Consider the following 13,429-nt stretch of genomic DNA (forward strand, 5'->3'; position numbering starts at 1 on the left):
TCCGTCCTGTGCAACACCTCTCTGAGGACCGTAGGCAACTCTGACCTGGAACTGTCCCCTCACACACGTATTCTTTCCTCCTTTACTTTCTGATATTTTTTCTTCCTGTCTTCCCTCAGCCCATCCCCCGTTTATGTGCTTCAGGATTGATCCAGCTCATTCCCGCCCCAGCATGTGGGAGCTGGGAGAAAGAGTGGCGTGCAAGGCAGCCCTGCTTCTTGCCCTCATGGAACTTACCTTTCGGCAGCAGAGACAGACATTTAGCAACTAATCACAGAGCTACATATTTTATCACACATGTGACCAGGCTCCCAGGGGGGAAAAGGGTCTGCTGAGGAGGTAGGGAGTAGGGAGAGTGGGGAGGAATTATGAGTCTCAGAGAAGTGCCCGTGGAAGAAGTGGCCTGTGAGCAGAGTTCAGAGAGGTGAACTGGAAATAGTCAAAGGGCCATCAGGCTGCACAGGGCGACGGCATGTGTGCAGCCCCTTCACCCCCTGCTCATCCTCTTTGCTCAGGGCTGACGGCTCCCTGTAGGGCTTATGCCAGGACCCTCCTGACGCTGCAGAACTCTGAACCCAGAAATCAACCGTAAATGGGCAGTCAGCCATGCGTGCGGTGGGCCCTTGGGGGGTCTTTAGCACAGCGAATCAAAAATGATTTATGTCCACTTCTATTTCTTTTAACTTTTAATAAAGAATAATCAAAAGCTATTCTTTAGAGACTGCCAAAGAGGTGCAAATATGGTCTTAAGAGAATCAATGGGCCAGCTTTTAGCAAGTTTCCAAGTGTCATGCCATTGACGCAGTATGACTAGAAATGAAAAGAATATTTATTACGAATGAATTGTGGGAAGTTCACCAAATATTTTCTAGCCAGGAGATTTCTGGAGCAATTAGAATAATTTTCAACTGGAAACGCTGGCCTCATTTTACTTGTGTGTGTGTGTGTGCGCGCGCTTGCGCTAGGAGCTCAAATCAGCACACGGAAGGTTTCTAGGACCCATGTGTTAGAATATCTCCTGTGAAACAGTCATAATGTCAGTTGCACACAGTTTCCTTTTATTAAAGACAGTAATGTTTCTACTTCTGCCGATTATAAATCAGTTGCAAGCCGGCATGCACTCCGGCATGTCCGGAAATAATGACAGCCATTTTTGCAGGCTGTGTCTTATCTCTTTGTGAAGGGAATAATGTCCTGACACAGGAGCAGAGAGGATGGGGAATTGCAAAATGGTGAGGCCATTATAGATACCTTGATAGTCAGTCAGGTAATATGAAAACAGCAGGCTTTCCATGGCATCAGGTGCTTCTCTTGTCTTCCTTTCTAGATAGTTCCTGAAGATAGAGAGGTTTTTGCCTGGGGGGGTGGAAGGATGCACATATGCCAGGGTCAGAAATATTAAAGTGTGGGCATTTGCAGTCCATACTCTTGTAAAGAGTGTGTGCTCTCAAACCAAGCCGGCTTATTCCACATAACATAAAACAAGCTAAGGGAAGGTGGAATTTGAGTTGTTTTAAAGGAGAGAGATAAGCAGATGAAAAAGAAAGAAAAAAGAGAGGTTTCAAAGGGAACTGTTAGCATGATGAGTGAGAGAGACATGGGTATAAAATGGGATTAAGCAGGACCACCGATTAGGCTACAAAATGCCTTTGTTCAGCTTAGAACACATGTGCCCCCCTGGGTGGATGAACTGGAAAAAGGTTCACCCTGTGGGTACATGCAGCCCCGAGGCATATAGCCTGGCAGGCAGACAGAGCCTTTGGGCAAAGAAAGCGGGTAGCCTTCCTCCAAGTGGATTCGGTCAGCCTGTGGTCAGGACTCCTGCTTTGCCAGTAGAGCAGGGGCTGGATTTGGGTGCCGCACCCTTGGCCCATGGCTGGGCATCTTTGGTGCAGTGACCAATTACTCAACCTCAGGGAGTGGCCTGGATTTAAGGAATGTTTCCATTCATGTGTTTCGTGATATTATTTGGCCCCGTTCTTTGCACCGAGGGACTTAAGGTGACATTAGCCTTCAAATCTTGGAGACAGAGGACAAGGCCAGCAGCATCAGTGTCACTCTGGAGCTTGTTAGAAATGCAGATTATCTAGCCTCACCCCTGACCTACTGAGTCACTCTGGAGGTGATCGTTATGCATGCTAAGGTTTGAGAGCCGCTGCTTTAGACGGATGGAGTTGGGGTAAGAAAACCTCACCCAAGCCTAATAACACATTGGATATGACACCCCTTAATAATATATTCAGAAAGTCCGTTAGCCAGGAATGCAGGAAGATGCTTTGCCCCTCCTTACATAGATATTTCCGACGTCGAGACCCCTGAGGTTGCTAGAAAGCTAGGCATAGATCACATCAGTTCCCAAACTTTTCTGTGGAGCAGTCATTTCCTGCAAGATGGCGTTTGATGTTCTTTGAACAAGCAAAGTGAGTTTCTGGAACACTGCACACTCTACCCTCCTCACACAGAGTCACAGGGTAACTGTGCGCTGTCGTGTACTGGCTGGCAGCTGGGCAATGTGACTAAGGCCTCAGTGTCTGGAATCAGATCATCTGGGTCCACATCATAACTCCATCCCTCAGCAAAGTCATGTAAGGTTTTGCTTCTCTTCCTGTGGTTCATGGACCAGCATCAGCAACAAGACTTGGGAGCTAGCTGGAGATGAAGGGTGTCACGTCCCACCACAGACTCAGGGAATCAGAGTCTGCATTTTTAACAAGATTCCCCAGGTGGTTTGTATGCACATTAATTTGAAAAGTACTATTCTAAATCACGTTGCTTGACCTGTCTGCCTCAGTTTCCTTATCTGAAAAACAGGAATATTCTTAGGACCTATCTCATGCCTTATCATCCATGAGAATCACCTGGAGGGTCTGTGAAAGCAAAAATGGCCTGGCTCCCCCCATAACAGCTCCTGGTTTATTAGGTCCAGAGAGGGGCCAGAAAATTTGCATTTCTAACAGGTTCCCAGGGGATGCTAACGCAGTAGGTCTGGGGACCGCACTTTGAGAACCACTGCTTTAGACTATTCTAAAAGCATTGCTCATCCTCTGCTGACCGTGTTTTCCTCCTTGAAGGATGCTATTTCAATACTTGACTTTGTGTTTATGTTTTGCCCTTTTTGCTGTTTTGTTGGAATCTTAACGCCAGCCTGTAAATTCTTCTGAAATTATACGTTCCACATTCCACACTCTCTCATTTTCTGTTTTGTTAAATAACGAGTACATTTCCAGTGCGATTAATAATAGAATAAGGAAAGGGGAAAAGACAACTCAGACTACCAACCCCAATAGACAGCCTCCATAAATGGATATCAGCCCTGGAAATCTCATTAAAATTAACATTTCTCACAGGTTCCCAGGCAATGTCGATGCTGCTGGTCTGGGACCCACCCTTTGAGAAGTACTTTCCCAGGGATTTTAGAAGGATTAAGTGGATTCTATCATGTGAGCCAGTTAACACAGTGCCTAGCACAGACTGAGCACTCAGACATGTTCGTTAATGTGACTTTTACTTAATAAATGCTCAGACAAATCCCATTACTTTGAACAAAATATTTATCAAACTCAGTTATGGAACTTTATTCGCTGGGGGATAGATTGACTTTTCAGAGGAAGCAATGTGTTATTGCAGGGGTACTTGAGCTTCCCACATTGTCAGTGATCTATGGAGATCAGTTCCCAGCCCCCTGCCCCCTTTTTTTTTTTTAACATAGATTCAGGAGCAGACAACCAGCAAATCTCAGGGCAGTAGCTCATGGGCTTTCAGGAGACCCTATGTATAATATGCTGGAGGAGGAGATAGAGATAGGAAGGTGCTGGGAAGAATGGATTAAAGTGTCCTTTATGAGCCAGTGCCCCAAACTGCAGGGTACTGTGCATGTTGGCTGCTAAAGGCTCACAAATCCTCCTTTCCCAGAGAACTGTGCCCTTGGTCAAATGGGAACCGTTTCTTCCTCCCCGACCTGGTCATGACCTGTGACTGATCGACGTGGAGTGCAGAAGCTGGCTCCTTGCCTCCTGGTGGGATTAACTCTGGTACACTTCATGCTCTGGAGCTCCGCGGAGTCAGGCTGAAGCCAGACCCCAGTTTCCACCACATCGTTGCTCGGCTTCTTTCCTCACCCTTTCCTTCATCCCCTTTCTCCTGAGAGCACTCAGTAAATCACCAGGTCTCAGACTCTGCTTCCGTCTGGGGAGCCCAATCTAAGACACCCTTCTGAGTGCCCACTGGGAAATTTAGTCAATTGATTCATTGACTCAGAGGGGCTAGAAGATGATTCATTTTAGAACAACAGACATAGCTTTGAAAAACTTGCCACAAGAAGAAAGGAAGTGTGCCTGGAACTTTCAGAGGAAGGATGTACTTATGGATGAAAAATATTACAGGAGCCAAAAGAAAAATTCCAACAAGCCAAAGGGGTGACATGGGCCTAAGGGTTTGATAGAATTTTCCACAGGCTTCTATGTGCATCATCTGTGTCATGCTCCTCTCTGGCTTTTCCCAGGACTTTGACTTCCCTTCACTGTCCTGCTCCTCTTTCCTAGCATCCTGACATCTGCATCCCTGCGCACTTACATGGCACCTGGTGTCATGGCTGGGAAGCTTTACTCTCCCACTTTGCCTCTGGGTTGTGGTCCACTTCAGGCTCCTGGCATCTCCCCTGCACCACCCCTCCCTGTGCCCACTCAAACCTGCTCATTGCCTATGGGCTTAGGTTTCTGAGTCTTTTCCTGCTTCGTGAAACCTCCCCTTGTTTTCTTCCCTTGCATTTTGTCTTCTGCCTCTGTCTGGGGCTGAGACAGTGGCTGGCACCTGTGCTTCTTATGCCTCCTCTCTGCTTAAATCCCTTCTCCGTGTTGCCACAGCATTCTGGCATCTGAGCCTCTCACCATCCATTCCTGGTCTTCTAGAATCCCTCCCGATCTCGGCTCCTGGGCTCCTGGGTGACTGCTCAATTGCCTTGACCTTGAGCACCTGCTTGCCCTTCCATCTGGGCTCATCTCTCTGAACTTAACCTCCATTTCTCCTTGCCCTGGTCCATCACAGCCCTATTTCCTGTTGTGACTCTGGGCCCTCCTGCTCGTCCCTGTCCTGCTGTTGTCTGCTCCCAAAATGACAGGTGTGATTTATCAAAAGGCCTATTTTCTAGAGATTTTATTAGACAACCTGCAATTTCCTATCCTTCCGTGGGAGAAAGCCTGGTGGTTCGGGAGCTAAACAGAAAAATCTAAATTGTTCAAGGGGAGGCACTGAATCCTCTCTGGTTCTGCTGGAATCTGACATCATTAAGAAGAAAAGTTAAATAATACTGGAGGAGACACCAAAATAAAATTTAAACATGAAAAATTATGAAAAATTAATATTTTGCGTTTAATCAGTCCTTTGCCGTTTGTGTTAATTCCTTATTGCTGATGTAACAAGTTCCGCAAACTTAGTGGCTTAAAACAATGCAGATGATTAACCAAGATGGCGGAGTAGAAGGACGTGCTCTCACTCCCTCTTGCGAGAGCACCAGAATCACAACTGGCTGCTGGACAATCATGGACAGGAAGACACTGGACTTCACCAAGGAGGATACCCCACGTCCAAGGACAGAGGAGAAGCCACAGTGAGACGGTAGGAGGGGCGCAATCAGAGTAAAATCAAATCCCATAACTGCTGGGTGGGTGACTCACAGACTGGCGAGCACTTATACCACAGAAGTCCACCCACTGGAGTGAAAGTTCTGAGCCCCACGTCAGGCTTCCCAACCTGGGGGTCCGGCAACGGGAGGAGGAATTCATAGAGAATCAGACTTTGAAGCCTAGTGGGAATTGATTGCAGGACTTCGACAGGACTGGGGGAAACAGAGAACCCACTCTTGGAGGGCGTACACAAAATAGTGTGTGCATCGGGACCCAGGGGAAGGAGCAGTGACCCTGGGGGAGACTGAACCAGACATAACTGCTGGTGTTGGGGGGTCTCCTGCAGAGGCGGGGGCTGGCTCTGTTTCACCGTGGGGACAAGGACACTGGCAGCGGAGGTTCTGGGAAGTACTCCTTGGCGTGAGCCCTCCCAGAGTCTGCCATTAGCCCCACCAAAGAGCCCGGGTAGGCTCCAGTGTTGGGTTGCCTCAGGCAAAACAACCAACAGGGAGGGAACCCAGCCCCACCCAGCAACAGTCAAGTGGATTAAAGTTTTACAGAGCTCTGACCGCCACAGCAACAGTCAGCTCTACCCACCTCCAGAGCCTCCCATCAAGCCTCTTAGATAGCCTCAACCACCAGAGGGCAGACAGCAGAAGCAAGAAAAACTACAGTCCTGCAGCCTGTGGAACAGAAACCACATTTACAGAAAGATAGACAAGATGAAAAGGCAGAGGGCTATATACCAGATGAAGGAACAAGAAAAAACCCCAGAAAAACAACTAAATGAAGTGGAGATAGGCAACCTTCCAGAAAAAGAATTCAGCATAATGATAGTGAAGATGATCCAGGACCTTGGAATAAGAATGGAGGCAAAGATTGAGAAGATGCAAGAAATGATTAACAAAGACCTAGAAGAATTAAAGAACAAACAAACAGAGATGACCAATACAATAACTGAAATGAAAACTACACTAGAAGGAATCAATAGTAGAATAACTGAGGCAGAAGAACGGATAAGTGACCTGGAAGACAGAATGGTGGAATTCACTGCTGCGGAACAGACTAAAGAAAAAAGAATGAAAAGAAATGAAGACAGCCTAAGAGACCTCTGGGACAACATTAAACGCAACAACATTCGCATTATAGGGGTCCCAGAAGGAGAAGAGAGAGAGAAAGGACCAGAGAAAATATTTGAAGAGATTATAGTCGAAAACTTCCCTAACATGGGAAAGGAAATAGCCACCCAAGTCCAGGAAGCGCAGAGAGTCCCAAACAGGATAAACCCAAGGAGAAGGACGCTGAGACACATAGTAATCAAAGTGGCAAAAATTAAAGACAAAGAAAAATTATTGAAAGCAGCGAGGGAAAAACGACAAATAACATACAAGGGAACTCCCATAAGGTTAACAGCTGATTTGTCAGCAGAAACTCTACAAGCCAGAAGGGAGTGGCATGATATACTTCAAGTGATGAAAGGGAAGAACCTACAACCAAGATTACTCTACCCGGCAAGGATCTCATTTAGATTCGATGGAGAAATCAAAAGCTTTACAGACAAGCAAAAGCTAAGACAATTCAGCACCACCAAACCAGCTCTACAACAAATGTTAAAGGAACTTCTCTAAGTGGGAAACACAAGAGAAGAAAAGGACCTACAAAAACAAACCCAAAACAATTAAGAAAATGGTCATAGGAACATACATATCGATAATTACCTTAAACGTGAATGGATTAAATGCTCCAGCCAAAAGACACAGGCTTGCTGAATGGATACAAAGACAAGACCCATATATATGCTGTCTACAAGAGACCCACTTTAGACCTAGGGACACATGCAGACTGAAAGTGAGGGGATGGAAAAAGATATTCCATGCAAATGGAAATCAAAAGAAAGCTGGAGTAGCTATACTCATATCAGATAAAATAGACTTTAAAATAAAGAATGTTACAAGAGACAAGGAAGGACACTACATAATGATCAAGGGATCAATCCAAGAAGAAGATATAACAATTATAAATATATATGCACCCAACATAGGAGCACCTCATTACATAAGGCAATTGCTAACAGCTATAAAAGAGGAAATTGATAGTAACACAATAATAGTGGGGGACTTTAACACCTCACTTACACCAATGGACAGATCATCCAAAATGAAAATAAATAAGGAAACAGAAGCTTTAAATGACACAATAGACCAGATAGATTTAATTGATATTTATAGGACATTCCATCCAAAAACAGCAGATTACACGTTCTTCTCAAGTGCGCACGGAACATTCTCCAGGATAGATCACATCTTGGGTCACAAATCAAGCCTCAGTAAATTTAAGAAAATTGAAATCATATCAAGCATCTTTTCTGACCACAACGCTATGAGATTAGAAATGAATTACAGGGGAAAAAGCATAAAAAACACAAACACATGGAGGCTAAACAATACGTTACTAAATAACCAAGAGATTACTGAAGAAATCAAAGAGGAAATTAAAAAATACCTAGAGACAAATGACAATGAAAACACGACAACCCAAAACCTATGGGATGCAGCAAAAGCAGTTCTAAGAGGGAAGTTTATAGCTATACAAGCCTACCTAAAGAAACAAGAAAAATCTCAAGTAAACAATCTAACCTTACACCTAAAGAAACTAGAGAAAGAAGAACAAACAAAACCCAAAGTTAGCAGAAGGAAAGAAATCATAAAGATCAGAGCAGAAATAAATGAAATAGAAACAAAGAAAACAATAGCAAAGATCAATAAAACTAAAAGCTGGTTCTTTGAGAAGATAAACAAAATTGATAAGCCATTAGCCAGACTCATCAAGAAAAAGAGGGAGAGGACTCAAATCAATAAAATCAGAAATGAAAAAGGAGAAGTTACAACAGACACCGCAGAAATACAAAGCATCCTAAGAGACTACTACAAGCAACTTTATGCCAATAAAATGGACAACCTGGAAGAAATGGACAAATTCTTAGAAAGGTATAACCTTCCAAGACTGAACCAGGAAGAAGCAGAAAATATGAACAGACCAATCACAAGTAATGAAATTGAAACTGTGATTAAAAATCTTCCAACAAACAAAAGTCCAGGACCAGATGGCTTCACAGGTGAATTCTATCAAACATTTAGAGAAGAGCTAACACCTATCCTTCTCAAACTCTTCCAAAAAATTGCAGAGGAAGGAACACTCCCAAACTCATTCTATGAGGCCACCATCACCCTGATACCAAAACCAGACAAAGACACTACCAAAAAAGAAAATTACAGACCAATATCACTGATGAATATAGATGCAAAAATCCTCAACAAAATACTAGCAAACAGAATCCAACAACACATTAAAAGGATCATACACCACGATCAAGTGGGATTTATCCCAGGGATGCAAGGATTCTTCAATATACGCAAATCAATCAATGTGATACACCATATTAACAAATTGAAGAATAAAAACCATATGATCATCTCAATAGATGCAGAAAAAGCTTTTGACAAAATTCAACACCCATTTATGATAAAAACTCTCCAGAAAGTAGGCATAGAGGGAACCTACCTCAACATAATAAAGGCCATATATGACAAACCCACAGCAAACATCATTCTCAACGGTGAAAAACTGAAAGCATTTCCTCTAAGATCAGGAACGAGACAAGGATGTCCACTCTCACCACTATTATTCAACATAGTTCTGGAAGTCCTAGCCACGGCAATCAGAGAAGAAAAAGAAATAAAAGGAATACAAATTGGAAAAGAAGAAGTAAAACTGTCACTGTTTGCAGATGACATGATACTATACATAGAGAATCCTAAAACTGCCACCAGAAAACTGCTAGAGCTAATTAATGAATATGGTAAAGTTGCAGGATACAAAATTAATGCACAGAAATCTCTTGCATTCCTATACACTAATGATGAAAAATCTGAAAGAGAAATTATGGAAACACTCCCATTTACCATTGCAACAAAAAGAATAAAATACTTAGGAATAAACCTACCTAGGGAGACAAAAGACCTGTATGCAGAAAACTATAAGACACTGATGAAAGAAATTAAAGATGATACCAACAGATGGAGAGATATACCATGTTCTTGGATTGGAAGAATCAACATTGTGAAAATGACTATACTACCCAAAGCAATCTACAGATTCAATGCAATCCCTATCAAATTACCAATGGCATTTTTTACGGAGCTAGAAAAAATCATCTTAAAATTTGTATGGAGACACAAAAGACCCCGAATAGCCAAAGCAGTCTTGAGGGAAAAAAACGGAGCTGGAGGAATCAGACTCCCTGACTTCAGACTATACTACAAAGCTACAGTAATCAAGACAATATGGTACTGGCACAAAAACAGAAACATAGATCAATGGAACAAGATAGAAAGCCCAGAGATAAACCCACGCACCTGTGGGCAACTAATCTATGACAAAGGAGGCAAAGATATACGATGGAGAAAAGACAGTCTCTTCAATAAGTGGTGCTGGGAAAACTGGACAGCTACATGTAAAAGAATGAAATTAGAATACTCCCTAACACCATACACAAAAATAAACTCAAAATGGATTACAGACCTAAATGTAAGACTGGACACTATAAAACTCTTAGAGGAAAACATAGGAAGAACACTCTTTGACATAAATCACAGCAAGATCTTTTTTGATCCACCTCCTACAGTAATGGAAATAAAAACAAAAATAAACAAATGGGACCTAATGAAACTTCAAAGCTTTTGCACAGCAAAGGAAACCATAAACAAGACGAAAAGACAACCCTCAGAATGGGAGAAAATATTTGCAAACGAATCAACGGACAAAGGATTAATCTCCAAAATATATAAACCGCTCATGCAGCTCAATATTAAAGAAACAAACACCCCAATCCAAAAATGGGCAGAAGACCTAAATAGACATTTCTCCAAAGAAGACATACAGACGGCCAAGAAGCACATGAAAAGATGCTCAACATCACTAATTATTAGAGAAATGCAAATCGAAACTACAATGAGGTATCACCTCACACCAATTAGAACGGGCATCATCAGAAAATCTACAAACAACAAATGCTGGAGAGGGTGTGGAGAAAAGGGAACCCTCTTGCACTGTTGGTGGGAATGTAAATTGATTCAGCCACTATGGAGAACAATATGGAGGTTCCTTAAAAAACTAAAAATAGAATTACCATATGACCCAGCAATCCCACTACTGGGCATATACCCAGAGAAAACCGTAATTCAAAAAGACACATGCACCCGAATGTTCATTGCAGCACTATTTACAATAGCCAGGTCATGGAAGCAACCTAAATGCCCATCAACAGACGAATGGATAAAGAAGATGTGGTACATATATACAATGCAATATTACTCAGCCATAAAAAGGAACGAAATTGAGTCATTTGTTGAGACGTGGATGAATCTAGAGACTGTCATACAGAGTGAAGTAAGTCAGAAAGAGAAAAACAAATATTGTATATTAACGCATATATGTGGAACCTAGAAAAATGGTACAGATGAGCCGGTTTGCAGGGCAGAAGTTGAGACACAGATGTAGAGAACAGACATATGGACACCAAGGGGGGAAAACTGCGGTGGGGTGGGGATAGTGGTGTGCTGAATTGGGCGATTGGGATTGACATGTATACACTGATGTGTATAAAATTGATGACTAATAAGAACCTGCAGTATAAACAAACAAACAAAACAACTAATACTAAACTTTCATTGGGTTATTTGTATGGAAATATGTTAATATAAATGTTTCAGACATTACATGAAATTTCTAAAAATCTTATATGTTCTGGTATAATGTTATAAGTCATAATCCTAGTTATTACTTTAAAATGTATATCTCAGAAATAACTAATTTTCTTGTCAACTGCATTATTATGAACTTTCATCCAATCTTTAACCGTGGTCATTTTTAAGTCTTTTGTCATTTACAGACAGTTCTGGGTGTACTCTGATGCTTTTGTAAATATGTTCCTATAAAAGGGTTTCATCTTCAGGAAATTCATGGAAAAGACTCTGACAAGTACAGGTTTCTGGTACCTGACTGTACTGCTGAACTGAATGAATAAGCATTTTCAGAACTCTAATGAAAAACTGATGAGCTCATAAAAGTGCTAACAAAAGATCAAGATGAAAAAAAAAATTAATTACATGGGACTGAGTGAACTGATGAGGATGAGTATAATTTTTGTGACTTTCTGGTTGAATTTAAAAAAAGAAAAAATCCCACAAGAACTCAGAGGCAAAGAATATACAAATCAATTTTCACTGCAAAGTAAAGGAGCTGTTGCAGTGGAGGATTACTGGACTGAATGTCAATATTATGACATAGTATGAGTGTGTTTCATGTTTGGTAATTGCAATCATTGTTGCTTTTGTTGTGGTCATCCATGTACAATGCTTGGTGTCAGTCTATTTATCTCTTGTAAAAATAAAATACAGTGTGTGTAAAAAAAAAAAAAAAAAAAAAAAAAACAATGCAGATTTATTACTTTACTTTTTGTGGAGATCAGAAGTCAGAAATTGGGTCTTACTGGGCTAAAATCAAGGTGTCGGCCGGGCTGGGCTCCTTCTGGAGAAGGAGAGGGGAGAATCTCTTCCGTTACCCTTTCCAGCTTCTGGAGGCTGCCCTGCATTCCGTAGCTCATGGTTCCTTCCTGCATCTTAAAGCCATCAATCACGTCACTCTGACCTCTGCTTCTGTCACATCTCCTTCTCTGACTCTGGCCATCCGGCCTTCTTCCTCTTCTGCATATAAATCCTCTTGGATAATTCAGGATCTCTTGCCATCTCAAAATCCTTAATCACATCTTCAGCGTCCCTTTTGCCATGTAAGGTGATGTATTTACAGGTTCCAGGGATTAGGATGTAGACATCTTTGAGGGGCTGTTATCCAGTTTACCCCACTTCACCTGGCTAATTTCATGGTTAATTTAGAGAGCTCCACTAACACCAGAATATACCTTCATGTGTTAAATGTTTTACATGCCTTCTCATTTATTCATTGCAATAACTCCATAGAGCAAACACCAGTATCAGAGCCATTGTTTAAATGAGGAAACTGAAGCCCAGAGAAATGAAAGTGCCTGCACAAATGGTTTTGGCTTGCATTTGTTTTCCTATCAGTTATTGTAACTTGCTACTGTGAAAAAGGGCCTTATTCAAACTCAGAGTATCACATCTAAGATTCAGGATGGTAAAGACAAAAATGCCATGCTAGAAATGTTGATTCTAGAAATGTTTAGCAAGTCAGGAGGCTTCAGGGCATGGTGCTAGAAATGAAAAGAGCAAAGTCCTGCCCTCGGGGAGCTACAGTCTACAGTGGGAAACACTTGCAGGAAAAAATGTGTGGGAAGTTTGCACCATACATAAGAGAGTGAGGAGCTTCCAGAAGGTGTTGTGACAGTCAGGGGCACTTACTGGAGATGCTAATGAGCTGAACCTGTGTGTTTAAGGGAGAGGGAGTATCTCCAGGGAGACAGGAGGCACCAGGCAGAGGAAGAAGCATATGCCAAGGAGGAGAGGTGTTGAAAAGCCCCCATCCTCACTCTACCTGGAGGGACAGATTGGTCCCTGTTGGGGGGACTCAGAGCCTGTGGGTGGTGTACCAGGACACCAGCTGTTTATTATCACTTTGTGGGCTGTGTCTTCACTAACTTACCTGAGTCTGCATTTAGGGAAACCCTGTGGGTTTTGCTTAAGAGATGAAGGAAAATGGGAGGAAGGTTAAGGGGCCAAATGCCAACCCCAAATGCAGATGAGCAAGGAGCCAAGGTGTTTAGAAGTGGCTGT

General features: G+C 42.5%; 1 protein-coding gene across 1 annotated transcript in view; it reads left to right on the forward strand.

Annotated features, from left to right (window-relative positions):
• The window catches only part of PTPRT (protein tyrosine phosphatase receptor type T), a 776,285-nt gene that overhangs the window by 109,675 nt on the left and 653,181 nt on the right, over nucleotides 1–13,429 (forward strand). The gene's annotated exons all lie outside the window — the stretch shown is intronic.

This window comes from Eubalaena glacialis, chromosome 13 (assembly GCF_028564815.1).
Source record: "Eubalaena glacialis isolate mEubGla1 chromosome 13, mEubGla1.1.hap2.+ XY, whole genome shotgun sequence".
NCBI lineage: Eukaryota > Metazoa > Chordata > Mammalia > Artiodactyla > Balaenidae > Eubalaena > Eubalaena glacialis.